Raw genomic sequence first — 16,695 nt, forward strand, 5'->3', positions numbered from 1 at the left:
GGGAACTGCATCTCGTAACCGACTGTAAATCAGTTTTGTTCCATTAAGAGCCGTTATACTGGAACACTTTATGAACATAAAAACAAACCATGCGCAAGTTATGAAGGAGGGAAATGAAAGGGTCGCATAAGAAGCTGGCTGGAAGAAATCTATACTTTATTGTTTTTGTGTTCATCAAGTATTTGTCTTTCCACACACCTTGCTGGTTTCGTGAACTTGCTCCAAAAAAAAGCAATACTGTCTGGATGACTTTAGAACAACGTGAGGGTCAGTAAATGATTGTTGAACTGTTCTTTAAAATATAACAAAAAGTTCTGCAAACGTGGAGATCCGAAATGCTGCATGGTGTTAAACTTCTGTGGAACGGCAGATTATAAATGAGCCATGAGACATCAGCAGATGTGAACAAATGTAGTCGAGTGTAATGTGCATGCAGCCGTCTGATCAAGTTACTGATGTAAACAGACCCCAGTTGCACTTAAAGTTTAATTGCACTTTCTGTTTGTGCAGTGGATATGTCCATCATTACCAGACTGACCAAATCCCATCTTCTATTTACTAAAAGTAACTATGTACTTTTGAATTTATACATTTACAGTATTCACATATTTAAGGGGGTTTGGAGCACTTTTTAGCAGATTAATAGATGAAAACCATCTTGCTTAGAGATGCTCAGCAAGGCTACTCTTTTTTTTTTTTACTGTATATTTCGAAAAATACAATGAAACAGTAATATTGCAAAATATTATCACAATTTAAAATAACTTTTTACTATTTGCAACATATTTTAAGATGCAATTTATTTCTGTGATGTAAAGCTAAATTAGTTTTCAGTGTGACACCATTAATCAGAAATCATTCAGATATGCTGATCTGCTGATCAAGAAACATTTCTATTATTATCAATGCTGAAAACAGTTAATAAAAAAAATCTTACTTATGATTATATTCTGAAGTTCATAATCTGCATAAATCTGCATAACATATGATTGCTATCATGGCTGTTCCAAATGAGCTATTATATCAAGTCAAGTAAACTTCTATAGATACTGTGAATGGGGATGGTTAGTATTTTTGTGTGTGCGTGTATGTGTGTGTCTGTGTGTGTTGTGTGTGTATGTGTGTGTGTCTGTATGTACATGCGAGTGCTTTTATGTGTGTTTGGTGGCAAGGCTCTCAGCGAACAGTCCTCTGTTCTGAGTGAAAGGGTAATTGACTGTGAGTGACCCTGGCTTTAATAAACACCTGCTTGCTCTGTTACCTGAGTTGCATCAGTGCGCCTCTTCTAGGCTCTCCAAGCTGCCATTTACAGAAAGAATCAACTGAAGAGCCTCAGGCGCTCTCTATAGCTCATTAATCAGCGTCCGCGGTGGACATAAAGTAATTTACTTTTGACAAGCCCCCAGTGTGTGCTATGTGATAGCAGGCCTGGCATAACAGCGTTAATTGGTAATTTACTGGAATATTCATACGAGGAAGTGCAGAGGACAGAGGCCACAGCTAAGACCAAACGTCTTAGGTGCTATTATGTATGAAAGAAGTCTAGAATGGTGTTGTTTAAACAGCAAATGTCACATTTGAAGGTACAAACGTACACAACCTTAAGTATGTATAGGTTCAGTTACTGCAATTTCTGGTTTAAACTCACATGTGTCAGGCAGGCTCTAAAAACATATTTAATAGAATTGTTTTTGTCCAAACAATAAAATGTAATGGGGTTCAAACAACCGCAATGGACCCCTCAGTCTTCTATTGCATGATAAATCAATCAATCAATCAATCAATCAATCAATCAATCAACAGAGGCAGGCAAGGCAAGGCAAGAAAGAGGAGATAATTTGGTTTCGGAATGACATGAGGGTGAGTAAATGATGACAGAATTTAATAGCAACTAAAATTACATTTTCATACATTTAAAATGCATTCAACATTTTAGCTTATTATTTTGACATTTCTGATTTAAACCCCAACACACATTAACTGTTTTAATGATTTTGTGACCAAGGACCACAAAACCAGTCTTAAGTGTCAATTTCTCAAAACTGAGATTTATACATCATCTGAAAGCTGAATAAATAAGCCTTCCATTGATTTATAGTTTGTTAGGATAGGACAATATTTGGCCGAGATACAACTATTTGAATATCTGGAATCAGAATGTGTAAACAAATTGAAACAATAAAATATTGAGAAAAACGCCTTTGAAGTTGTTCAAATTAGTTCTTAGCAATGCATATTTCTAATAAAAAACATATTTAGAGTGGGGAATTTACAAAATATCTTCATGGGACATGATCTCTACGTAATATCCTAATGGTTTTTGGCATAAAAGAAAAATCTATAATTTTGACCCATACATTGTATTTTTGGCTATTCCTACAAATATACCTGTTCTTTCCCAAGTAAAAATAACTGTAGTAAGTAATATTATTTTTAATTAACTAATAATATTTTGCTGAAAAAATAAGGTTACCCTAGTACATTTATGGAAAATTCTTCATCAAAATATCAAACATAATCTTGTATGTATGTGTGTGACGTTTTAATGGTTGCAAGTGTGCTCGCTTTAATGGATTCACCTTGCTATATAAAGATAGAGAAAGCAAATTTTCCCATCAGCATATTTGTCTTCCAGCTCACTGTCTCACGGCTGGAACTGAGAGAGAGAAAAGAGTGCATAGACAGGTAGACAGAAGGAGAGAAGAACGGCAGAGCAGCAGAGAGACAGAAAAAGAGAATATGTCAGCTTTAGAGTTCCACTAGATTCACTTCACTGCCAAACTCAACACCCTCAGGGTGACAGGCGAGAGAGAGAGAGAGAGAGAGGAATGGCAATGACAGAGAGACACATTAAGATGTGGTGCTTATCAACACAAAGGACAACAAAACTGAAAAAGCCAACAATAGCTGTGTCACACTTAGAATAACAATACAGAGTTTGGCAATTTCCCTATGTGCTTTCATTGCTCGCAGTAAGATTACATTTGAAAAATATTTCAAGCCAGATTTTTCAATTTCGTTTGTACCCGTACAATTTGAATATATTCAACATCCCCAGGTTTCATTCTTGCATTGTGGAAATGCTGAATATATTTCTGCACATGAATGCAAAGGGCATTTTCTCCTGTGAAGACGAACAATCACACATTTATTCGTAGTGCTATTCACAAGAAGATATAATAAACTCTCGCTCTCTTAGTGGCTATGTCCCACTTTGTTTTCTTACATTATACAGCACACTAAATGTGCTTACTTACTTTCATGTAAACACTGTAGTTAAAAAAATGTAAAAGTTTTGTTTTGAGACCTGAAGTACTATAATGTAGTGTTTTCTTGTCACAAAAAGATGTTTGTGGTACTATTATTTTTGGGTGCAGTAATCTTGCACAGTAATGAGTAGCATGCAAATTTTAATGTGGATCTCCTTTGAATAAGTGCATGAATACAATTCTCACTCATCTTCTGATTGTGACTCAGCCATCTGGTGACATTGACACTGAGCGCTGATATCACCTAACCTTGATCACGAGTGGGATGGCGAGAAAAGGGCCATCACCCCATTCTGGCTGATTCGAAATTCTGAATAAGTAAATTATGAACATTGAGCAAATTAAGCAGCCTGAACCTTGTCCGCCTGCCAGAGTGTTAGACAATATGCTTGACAAACGAGAGAGCTTCACATCCACGCCCCCTCTCTTGTCATCTCACTCTCACTCCCCAGAGAGACGTCATTTAAAGAGCCCTGGAATAAATCAGGCCGATGAAATTTAAGATGTGACTCAAGTGGATTGCTGTGCATAAATCAACTTGCTTTTTTAGAGTTTTACATTCGTTAATTAGATTAAACAAAACCAGGGACCATCATGAGCAGGCCTCAACAATAAAGCTTTTTTTTTCTGCCAGTAACAAAGCAACAGCATTGTTCAATACATGGCAGAGAACCAGTTGTTTAAGTTTGCATAAACAGATCACATGTAGGCTACATAAGCAGGGATGCAAAAATAAAATAAAATAAAATAATCCAAATACAATTAAAAATATAAAATAAAAAAATAAAAAAACTTTTTAAAACGTTACAAATCAAATATTAAAATCATTATTTAAAACCTGACTTGGACTACTCACATTCAAACACAGGTTAATAAAGCCAGACAAAGATCTTCTGCGACAGCTGAGGAAATTCAGGGTCTCACCAGCAATCCTGAAAACTTTCTATCCAGGGGTTATAGAAAGTGTATTGACTCAGTGTATCTCAATGTGGTATGGGAACAGCTCCAGTCAAGACTGCAAAACCCTGCAGAGAGTTGTGTGCTTAGCTGAGCGCATCTCCGGGTCTGCTATCCCCTCTCTGTAGGACATCTACCTCAAACGCTGCAAAAGCAGAGCTGTTAAAATCATCAAGGACTCCATCCACCCCAGTAACCATCTTTTCACTTTGCTGCCATCTGGTAAGCGCTTCCGTAGCCTGATGGCAAAAACCGAGAGACTCAGGAGGAGTTTCTTCCCCCAGGCCATCAGGCTCCTAAACTTAAAACCAGCCTCTTAACATCTTCATGTCTCCACTTAATGTTCACTTTATCAGTAAGATATTATTCACTAACTCACATAGACACACTGACAGTGTCTACCTGTTTGCACATTTGCCTCTTGTACATTCCTGTGTATCTTAATATTTAAGACTACAGTATAATGCACATATGCAGAATGTACATGCCTGTGTGTCTTAATATTTAAGAATACAGTTTACTTTCATGCACATTATTTTGCGTTCTATATTTAATTCTACATTATCCATTTTTTTATATTTTATCATCTGTGTTGTTTTTCTTTAATAATTGCACTGTCCATGGAGTGGACCTGACTCACATATCACTGCTGGTTATATATGCTCTATATAATTGTGTATGTGATGAATAAAAATCTTGAATCTAAAAATCTACAAGTAAATTAAAATAATTCTACTTTTCAAATTATTTAATAATATTATTATTATTATTATTATTATTATTATTATTATTATTATTTGCTAAAGATGACATGGTAACACATTCAAATAAGAATTAAATTAAAAGATATTCACAGAATATGTAACATGTAATGACAAAACACACAACTCATATGCCAGGCCTGATATGATGTGTTGGCTGATCACAAACCATCCTTGCATGCAAGAAATCACTCACACACTTCTTCTCTTTATCAGCCTATCCCTCCAATTGTTGTTCACTCCTCTCCCTGTCTTCCTTTCTCTGTCCCAGCAAAGCCTGCAGGGGATAACTGCTTGAACGGGTACTGAGTGGTCAAAACTGAATAAATCCAATTTCTTTGCATAATTGCATTTCCGTCTGGACTCACCTCAAGTCAAACCACTCTCCGGAGACATCTGCACCAGTTAGAAAATGCAGAATTAGAAATAAGATAGCAACCTCCTTTAAATGTAGATTTATTTAATTCAGTTAATTACAGTTTAAGGATGGGAAAATAGCAAATGCCTAATATGAGTATTTCTCATGGTCTCTGGCATACTGTACATTGGAGCATTCACACTTTTTTTAATCCTATAAATTTCCTAAGCATGAATTGTATAAATAAATGGTAAATGTTATGAATCTACTACAATACATAACATTTTATGCTGAAGTGGTCATAAACAAAACCTTTTTAAGGCAGTAATTTTTCACTTTCCAGCAGCTTTATCTGGGTTTCCAGTGTCCCTGTTACATTCACCAACTCAGAGATCCAATTTAGGGATGTGACCTAATCTTGGCAAGGTGCAGGTGATGTTGTCTTGCAGCTGACCTTTCCCTTCATACTAACTGCTGTAACATAGTTTGAAGACAGACTATTAAAACTGAACTTTCTCCTCACTGGTGTTTACCTGCAGTTTTGGCGTGACAAAGTTATTTTTGCTCACAGATTATTATTTGCTTAATTTAATTCAGGAGTGCTAAAAAACAAATGACTAGATCAACATTTTGCACAGGTTGAGTATGACTGCCATTGCACAGAATTCCTGGTTGGATGATTTTAAGTGATTTTGTGTATGAAAAGAAATGAACCATTGGAAATAAACTGGCAAAGGAATTTTTTTAAATATTGGTCAATGACCAGGTCCATTGCTAAATACACACACAATCACAATCTTAAGTTACAGAGACCTCTCACTGGAGTAAATGTGGTTAAGTGCTTTGCTCAAATACACTATAGTTATGTTTCACAGATCACATTTTATGGTGTATGAACCTTCAACTTTTCAGAGCCCAGACCTTTAATTACTAGTTTACATAAAATCTGTATATAATATGATATACTCGATTATATTGATTTAAAGTTCAATGTAAAAATCCAGTTGTACACTACAGTAACTTTTGTACCATACATTCTTAGGTTTCATGCTATCCATTTTGAGTTCCCTAAAGAAACCTTTCAGTGAACCATTCTAACCATTTTAATAACCCAAATAACTTTTTTTCACTATATACTATTGAACATGTAACAGGTTTTATGAAACCATCAATGCCAGTTAAGAAACTTCATTTTTATTTTTATGTGTGCAGTTAAGGGGAGTTTCCGGGGGTTTATGCTTTTAAAAGTGTGTGTGTGTGTGTGTGTGTGTGTGTGTGTGTATATATATATATATATATATATATATTTTTTTTTTTTTTCTTTTCTTTTCTTTTTTTTTTTAAGGTCTCAGTGATTTTGTATTGTTTTCAGATTGATGTTTTGGACCCAGTTGACTTTCATTATAAAAAATATTCCATAAAATATTTTCTTTTGTGTTTCACAGAGGAAATGTGTGCCAGTGTTTGAATCAAGATAGAATTTAAGGGCAAAACTATTTATTTTTAAAAGCATGATTATATGACACTTTTAAAAGCTCGGCATAAAAATGAGGAGACTAGAATTCAATATGATTGTTGTCACTTTTAGTGTTTGGTGGCTATATTGAAAAATGTACAATTGTTGTCAATTCAATTGCTATCTATGTCAGTATACAGTAATAAAATTCAGCTATAGGAAAAGGACACTGAATACATAAAAGAAGCACTATTTTCAGTGTAAATAGCCTAAAGCTATAATTCTCAGTGGAGAGCTAGCATAGATGAAAAAGTTGAAAGACTTAAATCTGAGAGAAGAGAAAGAAGCCATGGATGAAAGAGAAGATAGGATAGGAGAGTCGGTTTTCTGGGGCCATGGCCTTGAAACTGAAGAAGCTGCCAAAAACAAGTGAAGAGAAGGGAAGGGAAGAGACAGAAGAGATTCATTAGCATATTCCCCTGTTGACTTAACCTGGAGCTATACAGACAACTGAGTTCATTCAATTTATTTATTATTTATAATTATATTACAATTCAGAATTTGCCAAGTAATGAGAAATGGACCAGAATGCATAATTCTCTGAAACCACCAGAACAAGCAAAAAAAAACATTTATGTGGTAATCTTGCAGATACTTACGTTGTATCACACGCACATACCCAAAGCTCTCAGTAAACACAGCATTATCGGTGCAAATGAAACTTGCATTCAGACAGCCTGTCATTGTGAGGGCTTTTCAGCAGCATCTGCAATCACACAACAATGTGGCTCTTTCAGTGAAAGAGCAAGTGTTTAAAAATGCATTCTTTTACAGAGAAATATTGTCCTTACCAAAAAAAAAAAAAAAAAAAATTGTCAGCAGGAAATGTCTTTATGGATAAACAAGACAAACGAGAGCCCGCCGCTGTTTACTGGGTTCAGATTTGATTTATAAAATCAAATAATCACTATAAAGAATACCATATGTGGTTCCTGCATGCATTCATGGTTCATGTCTTACAAACTGGCACTGCTAAATAAATGATTTACTCTGTAGAGTTTGTTGTTGTGAAATGTGTAATTGCTTGATACAGTACAATTTCTAGTTATGTAAGACTGCTACATTGAAACCAGATCGCTATGACAGAACCGGCCAGCAAAACACCATCCAATAATTGTTTCTATGATGAGATCAGTTGAGAAAAATAACACAAAAACAGACAACAAGAGGAAATCATTAAAATGAGGTAATTAAAATACCACAAAATAACAAACGAGAAAGAGGAAGAGGTTGCTGACCTAAACACTATGCTGCAATAAGACATGAATAAAAACTATTATAACCAAAAGCCTATTTAAACTTCTCCTTCTTCTGAGAGCAAATTAAAATGTATCCCATGCTAGGCTTTAAAGCTACAACCACCAAACTCAGGTCAGACCTTCAGACTGGTCTGACTCGGGTTACTACATCTTTTCCAACTAATCCAGACTATCCAAAACCACCTAAAATGACAAATTTTATAGGCTACAATAAGACTTATGGTCTATTTAAGTTGTCTATTGCTATACTGAGAATAAGAAAAAAACACTAAAAAGTAATGCTAGTAATGCTAATAATGCTAGAATCATGCTAGTAAAATGCTTGTCATTCTATAATAATGCTTGCAACATGCTATTATCTTGCTAATCATGTTAGAATCATGTTAACAACATGCTAGTAACTTGCTAATAATGCTAACAAATTGCTAGTAATGCTAGAATCATGTTAACATGCTAGTAACTTGTTAATCATGTTCGAAACATGCTATCAACATGCCAGTAACTTGCTAATCATGTTATCAACATGATAGTAACATGCTAACCAGGCTAGAAACATGTTAGCAACATGCTAATCATGCTATCAGAATAACACCATGCTATTAACTTGACACTCATTTTAACAATATGCTAGTAACTTGCTAATCATGCTAGAATCGGAATGACTGAAAGAGCGGGAAAAAAAAGAGCTGAGCTGTGGAAAAGAGAAGGACTGCAAATAAATATAATGAACTGGTTGAAACCATGAAATGTTTTATTTTGATATGTTTTATATGTGGTTACACTGTTTATTTTGTCAACTTTTAGGAGTGCGTTAGAATACAGATCATCCTCAATGCTAATATTTGCACTAAAAGCCACAAACCCTCAATTTTAAATCCACGGGGTCTTAAAAAAAGAAGAAAAAGAAGAATATATTAAATAATAATAAAAAAAAAACATAAATCAGTCCAGCAAAACATATTTGTATGCAAAATCTTTTTTTATTGCTCTGCAAATGATGCAAAATGAAACATTAAACAGCCAATTTGCCAATGGTTGAAGGTTTGTTTTTCATTTCCATTTTTATAGCCAAACACACTGTGGATCAGAACTGAAAGAGGGTTTTTGAACTGAAAGAGGGTGGTTTTTGAGTGAGGGCAACTAATGTTATGGCAGAAATGTTTGCTCAAGCTAATATTATTTTTAAAATACTGTAAGTGTAAAAACAACAAAGATTATTGTCATTCATCAAAGAACCAGGGCTTGCTTGCATTTGAGAGCATTCGCCTGCGGTTATAGAATATGCATGTGCCTTGTGAGAAGCTCATATGAATATGACTCATGTGCAAACATAAGGCAACCACTGTGCTTTTCAAATGTGACCTTGACAAGCTAGTGGGACAAATAGCTCATAGGCTGTAATAATACAACAAGATATAGCTGTTGAGAACTGCAGACATACATCCTCACCCAAAGAGAATGATGGTTGTTGAGGTGCCACTGAGATCTTCCACTGGCCATAAATACCTTTAGAGGTAAAGTTCATTCTAAAAATTAATTTTCTGTCATCATTTATTCACCCTCATTCTAAATCGGCATGACTTTCATTTTATCTGTGCAACTGAATCATTTTTTCTGAATCATTCTTTTAATGAAACATCTCATTCAGTTCACAAAATCAATTGAAATCTGACTCAGTTCTCAAATTAATTTCTATGACTCAATGGTCTCTCTTAAATGTCATTCCAAACCAGGATAACACAACACAAAACTATTTTAATATTTTCAAAATGTTTTTCCAGATGCAAATAAAGCTAATGAGGATCGACCAAAAAGAATGTAAAATAATCATTAAAGTTGTCAATATGAGTATGTGCACTCTATTTGAACTTGTCTGAATAAACAACGCATTCTTCAAAATTTCATGAATATCATGGAGAAATAACATGGGAGTCATACAGGTCTGGAATGACGTGAGGGTGAGCACATAATGACAGAATTGTCATTTTTCATGTAAACTCTCATTGACTGACTGAGGTGCTCTGAGTTTATACAGGAGCCAGTGTGACAATACTGAATTGCTGTCAAATAAAGACAGCTAATCAGAAGGAGTTTTCAATAAACAGGGCAAGAAATGCTCTGAGCTGGGTAATCGGTTAATCGGCCCAGTCAGTGACCATATGAGTCAAACACATTCGCAGTTTGAGCGTTCATTCACCAAGCTCATTGTGTAGACTATTACTGTTTTTCTCTCGTCCAGTCAAAAGCACTGTGCCAGCCATTCTATACGAACACAGCCTGATTACACAGCCTTCTGAAAAGACCCACAGGAGGCTCATTTACGGCCTCTTCAGCGAGCCCAGGCAATTTCTCAAAGACACAAGCTACTGCTTCCTCAATCATAGTCACACAGACACACTGATCAGGAAAATACAGAAAGATGGAAAGCAAAATGCTGAAGAAGAGGGAAAACACAAGAGTGCGAACCAGAGCGTGAATGAAAAATGATCTAGCACGACTTTTACAGCATAGCATTTATCTCATGAGAAAGGCAGGGCCTCATAAAGAGCTGCGACTAAAGGGCGAAGCAACTGAGCACAGAGGGGAACGTATGCCTCATGCTTTTAGACATTTTGAACTTTTTCATACTACAATTTGGGCAATGATCATATTTTAAGGATTTTATTTTGCCCAGCAAGTGGCTAACAGTTTAAAATAACAGGGTTTAAAGGAAAAGTTTACCCCAAAAATGATAATTCTGTCAACATTTACTCACCCACATGTCGTTCCAAATCTCTTTCTTTCTTCTGTGGAACACAAAAGAACAAACAGTATTTTGAAGAACTAGTCCATTGGGGGTCCCCACTGATTTTCATTGTATGGAGGAAAAAAAATCTTGTTTTCTTCTTTTGGGCTCCACAGAAGAAAAGAAAGTCATACAGGTTTGGAACAATTAAGGTAAGTAAACTTACATCTATCGCATAACAGAAGCTTCTGCCAAGCGGCATCAGCATCCAATCGATTGAATGAAATCTGTAAGCTAATTAATATTCATGAGTCTGGCTGACACCCCTGGTTCTTACATCCCTGGCTGCACATAACTTTATTTTTCATTAATGTAATTACTTGCTTTGAATACAGGACTTCATGTTTCAATTATGGTTATTTTAAAGCCTATATTTGATGTTAATGTAACACTAAACATTGTTTTGATCCAATTAATTGAGCTTCTTTTCTGTTGTGCTGTGTTTGTTTATGAAGTACTTGAAATGTAAAGCTGGCAGCAACATTTAATCACTCAATTGCTGTAAGGATGTGCTGTTTTGTAAACAATTATAAATCCTCATATTATAAGAATACAGCCATAAAATGTAAATAAACATTTGGTCACACTTTATCTTAAGGTCCAATTCTCACTATTAACAAACCATTAACTAAGACTTTTGCCTCTGTAAACTCCTAATTAGCAACAAAGTTAGTAAAGTTGTTGTTAAGTTTAGGTTATTAATTAGGGATGTAGAAAACGGTCATGCAGAATATGTGCTTTATCAGTGCTAATAAACAGCCAATATTTTTTTATAATAAGCAACTTGTTAATTGCCCCCATACTTAAGTGTAACCGAACATTTTTAATTCAGATAAATGTCACTACTTTAAAGTGAAGTATTCTACAACAGTTATTCATGAAAATTGCCAGGAACTGACTAATTAATAATGAAATTAGTTTTTCTTTTATTATTGATAATTTTTTTTACCGGTTAGATATTGCATTCCTCTCTTCCTCAATCAATCATTCTCTTTCATCTTCTCCATGCAGAAAGAACCGCATTGCAGCTGGTTCTGGGAGTCAGACAGCAGGTGGCTATGCAGAAGGATCTGACCTGGGAGGGAGGTTTGGAAATGACCGCTGCCTCCTTAAACCCTGAATATCTTCTTTCCCCTGTGCAATCTCGATCCAGCTCCACTGGGCACAGATCAATCCATTCAGCAGCGCTGCTGTTGGCCGCAGCACGCCAAAGGCTGAGACGGACCGCCAGCCGAAATGCTCAGTGGGATCTAATCAAACCCCGATCTGACATCACATGAGTATCACGCTGCATTCAGTCAGAGGGGCATAGAGGTACAGTAGCAAGGTGTAAAAAAGGAACAAGATTGAGTTCTTTAAGGAATGAAACAGACCAGTATAAATTACAGTGCTCAGAATAACAATTTTGAAACAAATGACTAAAATTGGGCTTAACTCAGAAATATCAAAGACTAAGAGCAACGATTGGACAAATGGACAAAGTATTTGAAAAATTTAAAATCTAAAATGATTAAAGATGGAAACTGCTTTTAAAATAGATGTCTTATAATGAATAACAATTAAATAAATATGCGACTAAAAATAAATACTTATGCCTAGAAAAAAGAACAGAACGGGCATAATTAAGAGATGACTTATGCAAGACAATATGAAAGCAGATGTGCAGAAATCAGTTGAGGGATGTGGCATTTAAAAGAGCAGAACACAAGCGAGAGTTTAGAGGATCCGATCATCCCTGTGGGAGAAGATAAGAAGGGTGTCTGTTACTGATAAACGCTCAGCGATATCCACACGGACACACGGGGACCATTAGCAAAGCCTTGGCCACATTTGTTGCCCGCTTCTCCCTTTCTAAACGGTCAAGCTGGCAGAGTATTATATAGCAGTTAACTGTAACCCGGTGTTCCTTTCAGCTCCCCCAGAATGTCATGTAACCTCAGTATATCTAAGGGTCACTGGAGAAAGCTTAGGAACATGAATTTGCCATTCTGCTCTCGTTCAGTCAGGCTCTGTGGAGTGTTATTGATTTTCAAAATGAAAGGATGTGCCATCATGTTTGCCGTCATATCTTAAGCCGAGTCATTTGTAGCTGTCAATTATGCCTAGCAGCACAGGCCAGTGATATCAGGGTTCTGGTGACTGTAATACGAGAAGGATGACGGACAAACACAGAGCTCGACAGCCACGTGCTGTTCTGAACACCAGGTTGCAGGCTTTTTTAATCAAAATAAAAAAGTAACCGTCACCGCTATGACATCTGATTCACGAGGAAACTTAATTAAAGTGTCAGATGAAATTTATTCTGCTCTCTGGCCTCCTTCGGCTTTGTGGGGCTGTACTCATTACCGGTGTGATTTAATTAACCGGCCAGTTAATTGAGGAAAAACGGCATCGTTCACTCGTAATCTCCTTTCTGCTTTGCAGCTGCAGACAGATATCGGGTCAGTCGTGGGTTATGTTGCTTAGTTTTGTGGAAAAATGTCAGTATCTACCAACCAAATACTTAGACATTCTGCTATCTTGAAAATGCAGTAACAAAACTGTCTCTGTGACCTGAAATGGTCTCCGGAGCATGTGATAAAAAGCTGTTTAAATGAAACCGAACTGATTAGCAAGACATTTGCAGCAACAAGAAATCCAAAATGCAGTGATAAGTCGATCACTATAGCTACTAAAATTGCAGGATATACTGGATGTCTATCCTGGAGGCCTACACCTCTACAGTTTTTTAAAGAACTTACTTGCATACACTACCATTTTACACTACCAATATTTGCAATCACAGGAATAAAATACATTTCAACATATATCCAAAAAAGAAAATGGTTATTTTAAATTGTAAAATGACTTATTTAAATTATATTCTCTCCACTATATACGAAACAAAGTAAAAAATAATATGAATGTTTTATTGAGCATAAAATAAAATTCATATTTTCTTAAAAAATAAAAATAAAATAAAATAAAGGGAATACATATACATACATAAATCGATGAAGTCAGTTACTTATAGCCAGGTTTCAAACAATACATTTAATGCAAATTTGGGGGTTTTATGTTTTATTTTGCATAAAACATAGACAGAAACACCAACATGCTAATATAATGTAAAAAATGTGCATGGATTTTTTTTTATCACTTATGTGTAGTGCAAGGCCCTAAAGTTTATTACATATGTAAAAATCCCTAACGCTAAGTATGAAAAATAGTAGCATTAGTGAGCAAAACTAATGGACGATTTTCAACTATGTTATTGCAGTTTATTCAGGCTAAACCTGTTCTCTTGAAATGTGTTACACTGACAGGTAAACTAGCAGCTTTACTATAGGGAACAGATGATACCTTGCATCACATTATACCGCAGATCACAGATTTACTCAAAACATTTCAAACCACTTACCTCATGGTTTATCATTAAGATCTTCTCAACTGTTATCCACCTCCTAGCTATCACCATGTACCCCTCCATACCTGTCGCAAGAGGTGGACATCTTAAAGTCTAGCCTTGTCTCTCTCCCTGTCATTACTCACAGATGTCAGGGGCGCTCTGGAATTGGCATTGAGTAATGACAGGTCTAAAGCGAACGACCTGCCACAATATAATTGCTTTTGATTATTATGCATGGTCCTTTTACCTTTAATCACAGCAAAAAATAAAGTTTTACATAAAAAAGTGAAAGGAGAGCAAGAAAAGGGGACAGAAATAGAGCACGGAAGACACTGTGATGAAAAAGTCCTTTCTTTTAAATAAAACGCTCTATGATTTCCGCCTGGCCCCATTTTACAGCCAGCACTCTTCTATAGTAAAAATGTAATAAATAACATAATACGCTCGACTGCTTTCTGTCAATTTCTCTGTCTGATAGCCCTTCACACTTGGCCTCTAGGGGGCAATAGATCTACCTTCCCATGGATCTTTTGCATCATTGTCGCATGCACAGCATGAGACAAAGACGACATGCAGAATGAGAGTATTATGTGCATTTTTAAACACAGAAACTTCATGGTGTGAAGAACCAACAATATTTTCAGTGGGGTTCCCAGCATGGGGTTTGTGAAGTGTTGGTGGAAACAGTGCTGAAGTTTTTTCACCCGTGCAGTTGGGTTCCAGATAAACCCTGTGGCTGGAAATATCAAGCATTGTACAGCAGTGTTATCTCAATGTTAAACGGAGGTTGGTGCTCTAATGGCATCATGCTGAGCTGCACTCGATGGGTCTATGATGCCTTCACAACCTTACGACCGCTCTCAAGTGTCATTATTCTCTTGCATGCTTTCCCTTTGTTATGTCTGTGAAGGTCTTTAAGCAATTCAGCGGTTTTGGCGAGCTGATAATTCTCCATCTGTCCTAACTGTGCTGTGAGAGAAGTGCCCACACGATGACACACACTCACAAACACAGAAATGTTATTTTTTCCCTCTCATTCTCTGTCACATCCACACACACTCTTCTCTCTATGCCACATTTATCCTTCAGAAAACACACATACACACACACAAACACACACACACAAAAACACACGCATTTGCTTTAGGTGTTTTGGCTCATTAACTCAGAGCTGCTGCGGCTGAAAAGGCCGCATGTGCTCACAGCAGGTTCCATCCACCAGAGAGAAAGAGAGAGAAAAGTGTTGGCATACATTTGCCAATGCAATTCACACTTTATTCCGTATGCTTAGGTCAAAACCACACAGAGAATTTAATACACAGCCAGATATATATCATGGCTGCACAAGAAAATCTAAGACGAGCCTATGGAATAGACTGGGATACAGTCCCGGTGACAAAACCAACCTAAGGGGGTAACTGGTCTCCCAGCCTGGCCGTGCTGGTCTATTTTTATGTTTCATTGGGGTTTGGGAAAACTGTCAAGTTAAGGGACCAGCTAGACTAGATCACACATGCCCCAAACCAACATTAAACTATTGCATCAAAACATACTATCCTAACCATCTCAGATAGGCTGGGAAATTCATAATAATTTTAGACGGGAGGTACCCTATTTAAAGTGATTTTTCACCCAAAAATGAAAATTTGCTGTTAATTCACGCACCCTCAGGCCATCCAAGATGTAGGTGATTTTTTTTCTCGAAAAAAAAAAAACAGTAAAGAAAATATTTAGCTGAAAGCATTTCAGTCCTTGGTAGTGCAACTGAAGCAAACAATCAAGTATGTGAGGCAAGACATTGTTAAAATATCTCCTTGATAGAGTTGTTAACAGGCACTAGTCAGGAGATGGATAGAAATAAGAATTCAAAGGCTTTATCAATGCCTAGAAACACAGAGAAGTCCATTGTTAAGAGGTGGAAGGTATTTGGTACAACATAGACCGTCCCTAGGATGCCACTCCAAACTGGATGAAAGAGCTAGGAGGAAACTGGTCAGAGAGACGACCAAGAGGCCTACGATAACTCTGAGGCAGTTGCAGGTATTTATGACAAGAGTGGTCACTGTGTGCATGTGACAGTATCACAAATTATCCACAAATGTGGCTTGTATGGGAGTGTTGCAAGAAAAATAAAAAAGTCTTCAAGAAACGACACATGCAGTCACAACTGAGCTTTGCCAAAACACACTTTAAAGATTCTGAGGCATTTAAGACTAAATTTGAATTATTTGGCCTCAACATCAAACAATTCATCTGGTGGAAATCCAATGGAGTTCACCATCCAAATAACAGCATTTCTACATTAAAGCATGGAGCTGATAGTATCCTGTTATGGGGGTGTTTCTCTGCTGCAGGGACTGAAGCACTTGTCAGGATAAAATGAAAAATGGATGGGGCAAAAT

The sequence above is a fragment of the Carassius auratus genome, unplaced genomic scaffold (assembly GCF_003368295.1).
Source record: "Carassius auratus strain Wakin unplaced genomic scaffold, ASM336829v1 scaf_tig00215703, whole genome shotgun sequence".
In the NCBI taxonomy this organism is placed as follows: Eukaryota; Metazoa; Chordata; class Actinopteri; order Cypriniformes; family Cyprinidae; genus Carassius; species Carassius auratus.